At 48.5% G+C, this 9,150-nt stretch overlaps 4 protein-coding genes and 1 pseudogene across 5 annotated transcripts in view; 3 read left to right on the top strand and 2 right to left on the bottom strand.

The window, feature by feature from the left end:
- LOC102947012 (E3 ubiquitin-protein ligase TRIM58) overlaps window positions 1–9,150 on the top strand; it is a 188,699-nt gene that overhangs the window by 82,612 nt on the left and 96,937 nt on the right. The gene's annotated exons all lie outside the window — the stretch shown is intronic.
- Window positions 1–9,150, top strand: part of LOC114020077 (zinc finger protein 239) — a 479,276-nt gene that overhangs the window by 82,608 nt on the left and 387,518 nt on the right. The window lies entirely within an intron of this gene.
- Window positions 1–9,150, top strand: part of LOC122462963 (zinc finger protein 501-like) — a 293,402-nt gene that overhangs the window by 82,599 nt on the left and 201,653 nt on the right. The window lies entirely within an intron of this gene.
- Window positions 1–9,150, bottom strand: part of LOC114018211 (zinc finger protein 501) — a 225,968-nt gene that overhangs the window by 47,712 nt on the left and 169,106 nt on the right. The gene's annotated exons all lie outside the window — the stretch shown is intronic.
- On the bottom strand, window positions 33–2,382 carry LOC119567501 (annotated as a pseudogene).

Consider the following 9,150-nt stretch of genomic DNA (forward strand, 5'->3'; position numbering starts at 1 on the left):
AAACACATGGAGAACCTCACTGCTAAATACAAGATGGAATGGATTGTTTAGCATAAGAAGTTAGCACATATTTCAGGAATGATCCCTTGAAATATGTGTTAACTAGTTATGCTAAACAATCTGTTCCACCTTGTATTTAGCTATGAAGCTCTGAGCATATCTGTTCTCAGCTCCCCTGCCACTGAGCTTCCCCATATGCCAGTTCCCTTGATGGTGTCAGAGGGGGGTCCAGGACCCATGAGGGCCCCTCAAATTCTGGCTTCCACATGTGGGTGGGACTGAGAGAGAGGTTAAGATGTCATCAGATACAGGCACACACACAGGAGGGGAGACCTCCATCCTCATGTTTCCCCTCCTAGCATCCCACCCTTCCTTCTCTCCTGGGCCTTGGAAGAGTCTTCCTCTCAACAGCCACATGTCCAATTTCTTTGAAGTATTCTGGAAACACCCTCCAGCCCACAGAGAGTTAATGTGAACATTTGTAGAACAGGAGCGTTTTTATTTCTGAAGACAGAAGGGGGAGGCTCTGAATGTTAGACTCTGGTTGCAACGTAAATGATGGACAGACCCAACAAACAGGAAACAGACAGAAGATGCGGGAGAGCTGTTTGCTGTTTGCAAACTGTTTTTTTTTTTAATGCTCCAGTTTAGCTTCCCCCACCACAAGCTGCCTTTACCCAAAATACAAGGGTTTGGGTCCAGAGGCAGAAAATGTGTGAGCTCAGAATATTGGGAAAAACGTTTGTATGAAAGTCACTGCATAAAATTACCCAAACAAGAACCTATATAGAGTGGCTGCAAGAAACACCCCAGTCACCTGGAAACTTCAAACGTGGGAATCAGAAGTTAGGAGAAAAGTCTCCTGTATTCCTTGCCACCTTCACATCAACTACAACACCCTGGATAACATGCTCCAATGCACCATAAGGCTTTTAGTTCCTAACAGACACAAAAAAAGCGATACGCAGCCAACTTCATCCCACTCCCACTCTAATGCACAACCTGAGCGGTGATCCCGTAGGCTGCAGTATCAAGGGTTCAGCACAGCCCATGCATTCAGGAAGTTAATCTCCTTTAACAGTGCCAAGGTCATTGATGAGATTTTGTGTCAGAGCGTGAGTTGGACGGCACTGTGGGGGCATGTTGCTTTTCAGTCTCTGATGGCGAAGGAAAACTTCTAGACTCCAGTATAGTTAACCCCCAACTCCTATCCCAGTCTGCAAGTAACCCGCTCACCAGCAGCACAGGTCCCTCTCCCATTGGCTGGGCCCATCCGAGCAAGAACCCAACTTCCAAATATTCCCTACCCCTCCCCAGCACCCACCATCATGCCTCATGGATCACCAATCTCTCAATGACCCAGCGCCCATCCTCAGCAACCCATAGATTCCACAATCCCCAGATGAGTGGGATGAATGGAACAGAACCACAAGAAAAAACAAAACAAAATATCGTGTTGGTCTATCCTGTGTGTGTTCTTTGATGCCTAACAAGGTGTGAGCGCACACTGAAGCTTTTCCCACACTCCAGGCACTTATAGAGTTTCTCCGCCGTGTGGATCCTCTGGTGTGCTTTAAGGAGTAAGTTCGACTGGAAGTTTTTCTCACACTCAGTACACTTAAATGGTCTCACCACAGTGTGGATTCTCAGGTGTCTAATGGGGCCTGCGGTCACAATGAATCATTCCCCACAGTCGGGGCACTTATAGGGTCTGTCTTCTGAGTGGATTCTCCGATTTAATAAGGGCTGAGCAATCATTGTACCTTTTGCCACATTCAGGGCACTTAAATGGTCCCTCTTCTGTATGGATTCTTTGGTGTTTCATAAGGGCTGAGCTGTGACTAACACTTTTCCCACACTCAGGGCAGTTATAGGGTCTCTCTCCAGTGTGGGTTCTCTGCTGGGTAATAAGGATTGATTTCCGATTTAAGCCGTTTCCACACTCAAGGGATTTAAAGGGTCTCTCTGCTGTGTGGCTTGTCTGATGTTCCATGAGGGCAGAGCTCAGACGGAAGCTTTTCCCAAGGTCGGGGCATTTATAAGGTTTATTGACCGTGTGTGTTCTCTCATGCGTAAGAAGGTAGGAGCTCACTCGGAATGTTTTCCCACAATTGAGGCATTCATAGGGTTTCCCAGCTGTATGGATTTTCCAGTGGGTACGAAGAGTTGAGCTCAAATGGAAGCTTTTCCCACAGTCAGGGCATTTATAGGGCTTCTCTCCAGTGTGGATTATCTGATGTACAATAAGTGCTGAATTCACAGCGAAGCTTTGTCTAGACTCAGGGCAGCTATAGGGTTTCTCTGCCATGTGTATTTTCTTATTGAGGGACGTGATTGTTCCCCTCTATTCGACATTGGTGAGGCCTCATCTGGAGTACTGTGTCCAGTTTTGGGCCCCACACTACAAGAAGGATGTGGAAAAATTGGAAAACGTCCAGCGGAGGGCAACAAAAATGATTAGGGGACTGGAACACATGACTTATGAGGAGAGGCTGAGGGAACTGGGATTGTTTAGTCTGCGGAAGAGAAGAATGAGGGGGGATTTGATAGCTGCTTTCAACTCCCTGAAAGGGGGTTCCAAAGAGGATGGATCTAGACTGTTCTCAGTGGTACCAGATGACAGAAGAAGGAGCAATGGTCTCAAGTTGCAGTGGGGGAGGTTTAGGTTGGATATTAGGAAAAACTTTTTCACTAGGAGGGCGGTGAAACACTGGAATGGGTTACCTAGGGAGGCGGTAGAATCTCCTTCCTTAGAAGTTTTTAAGGTCAGGCTTGACAAAGCCCTGGCTGGGATGATTTAGTTGGGGATCGGTCGTGCTTTGAGTAGGGGGTTGGACTAGATGACCTCCTGAGGTCCCTTCCAACCCTGATATTCTATGATTCTATGTTTCACAAGGGTCGACCTCACACTAAAGCTTTTCCCACACTCAGGATAGTTATAGGACTTCTCTCCTGTGTGGGTTCTCTGATATTTAATAAGGGTTGAGCTGTCACTGAAGTGTTTCCTGCAGTCAGGGCATTTATAGGGCTTCTCGCCAATGTGAGTTCTCTGGTGGGTAATAAGGGTTGATCTCTGATTGAACCTTTTCCTGCACTCACTGCATTAAAGGGTCTCTCATCTGTGTGCAGCCTCGGATGATCAATAAGGGATGAGCTCAAACTGAAGCTTTTCCCACACTCAGGGAAGCTATAGGGTTTCTTTCCAGGGCTGATTCTGTTGGGCTTGGATATTTTTCGTTTTTCTCAGAGCTCTGCCAGTGGAAGTGACTTTACCCTGTGGTGCCTCTCCAGGGATTTTTTCCTGACTGTCTGGTCTGCATCAAGACTCCCAGGCCACCACCTGCTCAGACTCTGAGAAACCTTCCCAATAACCATCCATGTGGCTCTGCTTTCTGCTGAGAGTTCTTTTCCTTTTTATTCACCATCCCATCATCTACTGGAATAAAGAGGGAAAACTGAGACCCGAATCATTCCTTGTGCTGGGAAACAGAGAGTCCTTGGAAAGGGAGCATGGCAGAAATAAAAAATAATAGGAGCTGAAATTAGGGGCCAAAGCTACCACTTCTGTTTTCACCAGACTGATTTTTATCCAGCTACATTTATCTCAGGGTCACATCAACCTTGTCTCTAAGGGGACCTCTTACCCCTTCTTAATACAAAGGGAGAGACTTTTCTGGAAATAGCCTTCGTCTCTTTAATACGGCACAGACCAGATGCAGTGTCAAAAGCATCAGAATTTGCTACCACAAGAAACCTGACACGGACGGTGTATTTAGGTTTGCTTGCCTTTCAAAAAGGCATCCCCTGCTTTGCAAGCATAGGGGTAGAAAATCTGCCAGAGAGGAGTCTCCTTTCCCCAGCCCCAAGTCCTTCTGATATCAGTTTTGAGTTAAATTGGACTTAACTCTGCCCCCTGGAGCTAACATTAGCCACTGGGATTGGTTCATTATTGGCAGTACCATAATAAGCAGATATGAGGTGGAACTAAGGGCATGGCTACACTTGCAGATGTAGAGCACTTTGAGTTAAACCAGGCTTCGGAGAGTGCAGTAGAGAAAGCATTGCAGTCTGTTCATACCGACAGCTTCAAGCACACTGGCGAGGCCACATTTGTGGCACTTGCAGTGCCATTGGGCATGGTGCATTATGGGCAGCTATCCCAGCATGCAAGTGACTGTAACGTGTTTTTCAAATGGGGGGTGGAAGGGGGGAGTGTGACAGGGAATGTGTTGTGTGTATGTGGGGGGAGAGAGAGTGGGTTTTTGGGGGCTGAGAGCATGTCAGCATGCTGTCTTGTAAGTTCAGACAGCAGCAGACCCCCTTTCTCCCCCCCCACCTCTCTCTCTCACACACAGCATTCCACACTAATGGCTTGCTTTGTCTCAGAGCAGATAAGCAGCCGGCTGTCAGAAACGGAGCGTTCAAAGGGCATATCCACATTCCTACAGTGATTCAAAAACAATGACAAGAGTGGCCACTTGACTTAAGGGGATTATGGGATGTTTCCAGAGGCTGATCAGAGTGCAGTAATGCAACACCTCGTCCACACTGGTGCCATGGCGCTCCAGCGGGGGCGCAGCAAATGTTATTCCTTTTGCCGAGGAGGAATACCAGCAGCGCTGTAGCCGCAGTGTCAGAGCGCTCTACGTGCCTTGCCAGTGTGGATGGGGAGTGAGCTAGTGCTCTCGGGGCTCCTTTATTGTGCTGTAACTTGCAAGTGTAGCCAAGCTCTAAGAGATTCTGCTGTTGCTTTTCTTTCTGTTCTATGCAGGTTTGTGTACTGTGCTCATCACCATGGTATGTGAGTGCCTTCCAGCTGTGCATTAAGCCACACAACTACAGTACACATCTGCCAGGTGTTGTTTGTTCTCGCACCCTCTCTTCAGAGGGAGAAGCGTGCAGAGTGTCTTTGTTAGGTAGTGGGTCTTTTTGATTTTTAATAGAAATATACCTGTAGCTGTGTGTGTATATTCGAGAAGACTAAGGAAAGAAAACATGCCTTGCACTGTCAGCACAAGTAATCCACCTCCCGAGAGGCGGTAGCTAGAGACGTAGCGCTGTCTACACCGGGACTTAGGTCACTTTACCCATGTCACTCAAGGGTGTGGAGTTTTCACTCCTCTGAGCGACACAGTTACACCATCCTAATTCCCGAGCTTAGACCAGGTCTCAGTGTGTGGCTTGTTGCGTGTTGGTCGACATGTCATTGAAGCTGGTGGATATAAGCACCACCCTTCTTTTAAGAAACAATTGAACGAATTTATGATACAGCAGCAGCCTTCACCCCACCGACAGGCATGTGTCACTGCCCAAAAGAAAGGGGTAGCTAAGGAATTCAAATGATATGAGAAAGGGTATTGACCGGGGATTGTTTTGACATGTGTGTGTGTCTGTGCATAGGAACTGACTTTTATTGTTTCCTGGGGATGCTCCAACCTGCTCTGCCCTGAGGCCCTGCCCCCACTCTGCCTCTTCCCCTGAGGCCCCATCCTTGCTCCACCTCTTCCCGACCGAACTCTGTCCCCTCCCCAAGGCCCCTGCCCACCGGCCACTTGCTGCTCTCTGCCCATCCCCAAGGTCCTCCCCCAGCCAACAACTGATCAGGGGCCCTGTCACATAGCTGTGGCTGGTGTTTTTTCCCGTGGGTGCTCCAGCCCCGGAGCACCCACAGAGTAGGGGCCAATGTGTGTATGTGTGCCTGTGAGAGAGAGAGAGGGAGAACTGCTGTCTCATAAACAGTTGGTAGCATAGGCGCTGACTCTGTGGGTGCTCCGAGCCTGGAGCACCCATGGAAAAAAACTAGTGGGTGTTCAGCACCCACCAGCCACCTGCCGATCAGCTGCTCAGCAGTGGGTGGGAGGCGCTGAGGGGAGGGGGCAGAGCGGGGGTGGCAAGGGGCAGAGCGAGGGTGGGGTCTTGGGGAAAGGGGCGGAGTGGGGGCAGGGCCTTGGGGCGGAGCTGGGGTGGAGCACCCACCTGGAAAGTAGGAAGTTGGCGCTTGTTGTTGGCATTATGAACAAATAAACCATCCCCTCTTGTTTGATTCTTCCTGTGTCCAAGGAAACAGCCTTTTGTACATTCTCCATAAATAATCAGGATTGCATCAAAGACACCTGGTTCCATCATTTCCTCCTCCTAACAGAAACAACCCACAGAAACAACCCCCAACTTTGGCTGACTGCTCAGGTCAAAAGGAGCAACAGAGGGTAAGCCTAGTGTAGGTAGCTCCTGCTTGCTACACATAACCTAAGACTGAGCTTTACCTTAGCAAAGAGGGTATTAGATTTAGGGTGGGTCTACATGGGAGGTTTAATCCAAAGCCTTCTGTTCTACTCCATGTAATTTGCAGTCCAATAACATGCACACAGAACCCCTGTTCTGTTTTCACTTTGCATCGTGTGATCCCCTGGTGGGAGTTTGCCATGAGCTGAGGGCATATCGTTCTCTGGGGGTATCCAATGGTCCTTTGGTTGGCTCTCTGAGCAGCATGTATCCTGGGGTTGTTTTCCCTCTGAATTGTGGGGTGCCAGCTGGGCTTAAATGAAAAAGAAAAGTCCCATGATTCCGCTGTCTCCATCCGCTGCTTCTTTTCTGGACTGGCGGGTGCCATTTTTGAATTGCAGTCAGCCAGACTCAACAATGCTCCACACCGCTGCAGTGACGAGCACAAACGCGCACAGGCGGCTTGGGCTGCTTTACTGCACTCAAAGCCAGATGAATTCAGCATTGCACTTTGTGTGTTGCACTACCGTGCAGATGACATGGGAGCAGGAAACTATTCTACAGCAGCAGCAGCTCCTCTGGCAGCAGGAGGATGCTCTGAAGCGATGGCAGCAGGTCCAGGAGGAAGAACAGGAAGATGTCGCCAAGTTGTTGGAAAAAAAGGACTGGATCCTGGATCACCTATGCAGTATTCAGCACCATTTCTGGACCCTGGAAACCAACCTGAATTGGTGGGAGAGGATCATTCTGTAGAGCTGGGAGGACCAGCAGTGAAGAGAGAACATAAGAACAGCTAGACTGGGTCAGATCAAAGGCCCATCTAGCCCAGTGTCCTGTCTTCCAACAGTGGCCAATGCCAGGTGCCCCAGAAGGAATGAACAGAACAGGTAATCAAGTGACCCATCCCCTGTCGCTCATTCCCAGCTTCTGGCAAACAGAGGCTAGGGACATCATCCCTGCTCATCTTGGCTAATAGCCATCCTCCATGAACTTATCTAGTTCTCTTTTTAACCCTGTTATAGTCTTGGCCTTCACAACATCTTCTGGCAAGGAGTTCCACAGGTTGACTGTGCCTTGTGTGAAGAAATACTTCCTTTTGTTTGTTTTAAACCTGCTGCCTATTAATTTCATTTGGTGACCCCTAGTTCACTGGGAGGAGTGGTAGATACGCTGGAGGGCAGGGATAGGATACAGAGGGACCTAGACAAATTGGAGGATTGGGCCAAAAGAAACCTGATGCGGTTCAATAAGGATAAGTGCAGGGTCCTGCACTTAGGACGGAAGAACCCAATGCACAGCTACAGACTAGGGACCGAATGGCTAGGCAGCAGTTCTGCGGAAAAGGACCTAGGGGTGACAGTGGACGAGAAGCTGGATATGAGTCAGCAGTGTGCCCTTGTTGCCAAGAAGGCCAATGGCATTTTGGGCTGTATAAGTAGGGGCATAGCCAGCAGATCGAGGGACGTGATCGTTCCCCTCTATTCGACATTGGTGAGGCCTCATCTGGAGTACTGTGTCCAGTTTTGGGCCCCACACTACAAGAAGGACGTGGATAAATTGGAGAGAGTCCAGCGAAGGGCAACAAAAATGATTAGGGGTCTGGAACACATGACTTATGAGGAGAGGCTGAGGGAACTGGGATTGTTTAGTCTGCGGAAGAGAAGAATGAGGGGGGATTTGATAGCTGCTTTCAACTACCTGAGAGGTGGTTCCAGAGAGGATGGTTCTAGACTATTCTCAGTGGTAGAAGAGGACAGGACAAGGAGTAATGGTCTCAAGTTGCAGTGGGGGAGGTTTAGGTTGGATATTAGGAAAAACTTTTTCACTAAGAGGCTGGTGAAACACTGGAATGCGTTACCTAGGGAGGTGGTAGAATCTTCTTCCTTGGAAGTTTTTAAGGTCAGGCTTGACAAAGCCCTGGCTGGGATGATTTGATTGGGGATTGGTCCTGCTTTGAGCAGGGGGTTGGACTAGATGACCTCCTGAGGTCCCTTCCAACCCTGATATTCTATGATTCTATGATTCTTGTGTTATGAGAAGGAGCAAATAACACTTCCTTATTTACTTTCTCCACACCAGTCATGATTTTATAGACCTCATTCATACCCCACCTTAGTGGTCTCTTTTCCAAGCTGAAAAGTCCAGTCTTATTAATCTCTCCTCACACGGAAGCCGTTCAACACCCTTAATCATCTTTGTTGCCCTTTTCTGTACCTTTTCTAATTCTAATATATTTTTTTGAGATGGGGCAACCAGACCTGCATGCAGTGGGCGTACCATGGATAAACTTTAGGACAGAGAAGGCTTCCTTCTTTGAGATCTGTGCAGAACTGGCCCTACAGCTTCAGCAACAGCGTGCCAACATGCAGCATCCTGCACCCATGGAGAAATGGGTCATCATTGCCATCTTGAAGCTGGCCACCCCATAACATTACCAGTCTGTAGCCAACCAATTTGGGGAAAGGGGATATCAACTATTGGGGGCCATTCTCATGCAGGTCTGCTATGTCTTTGACAAGGTGCTATTTAACCTGCTCATGGAGCTGGGTCATGCTCAGGACACAATTGATGGCTTTGCACACATGCGGTTCCCAAACTATATAGGTGCAATTGATGGACCCCATGTGCCAATCATTTACCTCCACCCAGCATCCCCACCAGAGTGCAGAATTTATAAACAGAAAGCCGCCTTTGTTCCTGGTGCTCCAAAGACTGGTGGACCAACTGTGGCAGGTTTCAGATATAAATGCGGGATGGTTTGGGAAGGCCCATGTTGCTAGGATCTTTCAGAACTCAGTACTATTTACATTAATGGAGAAAGGACTGTTCGCCTCCATGAGCATTGTTATACATTAATGATGTGGAGGTCGGTCTGGTTATTCTGGGACACCTGACTTATTCCCTGATGCTCTGGCTAATGAAGCCATA

Source organism: Chelonia mydas, chromosome 14 (genome assembly GCF_015237465.2).
Source record: "Chelonia mydas isolate rCheMyd1 chromosome 14, rCheMyd1.pri.v2, whole genome shotgun sequence".
Lineage (NCBI taxonomy): Eukaryota > Metazoa > Chordata > Testudines > Cheloniidae > Chelonia > Chelonia mydas.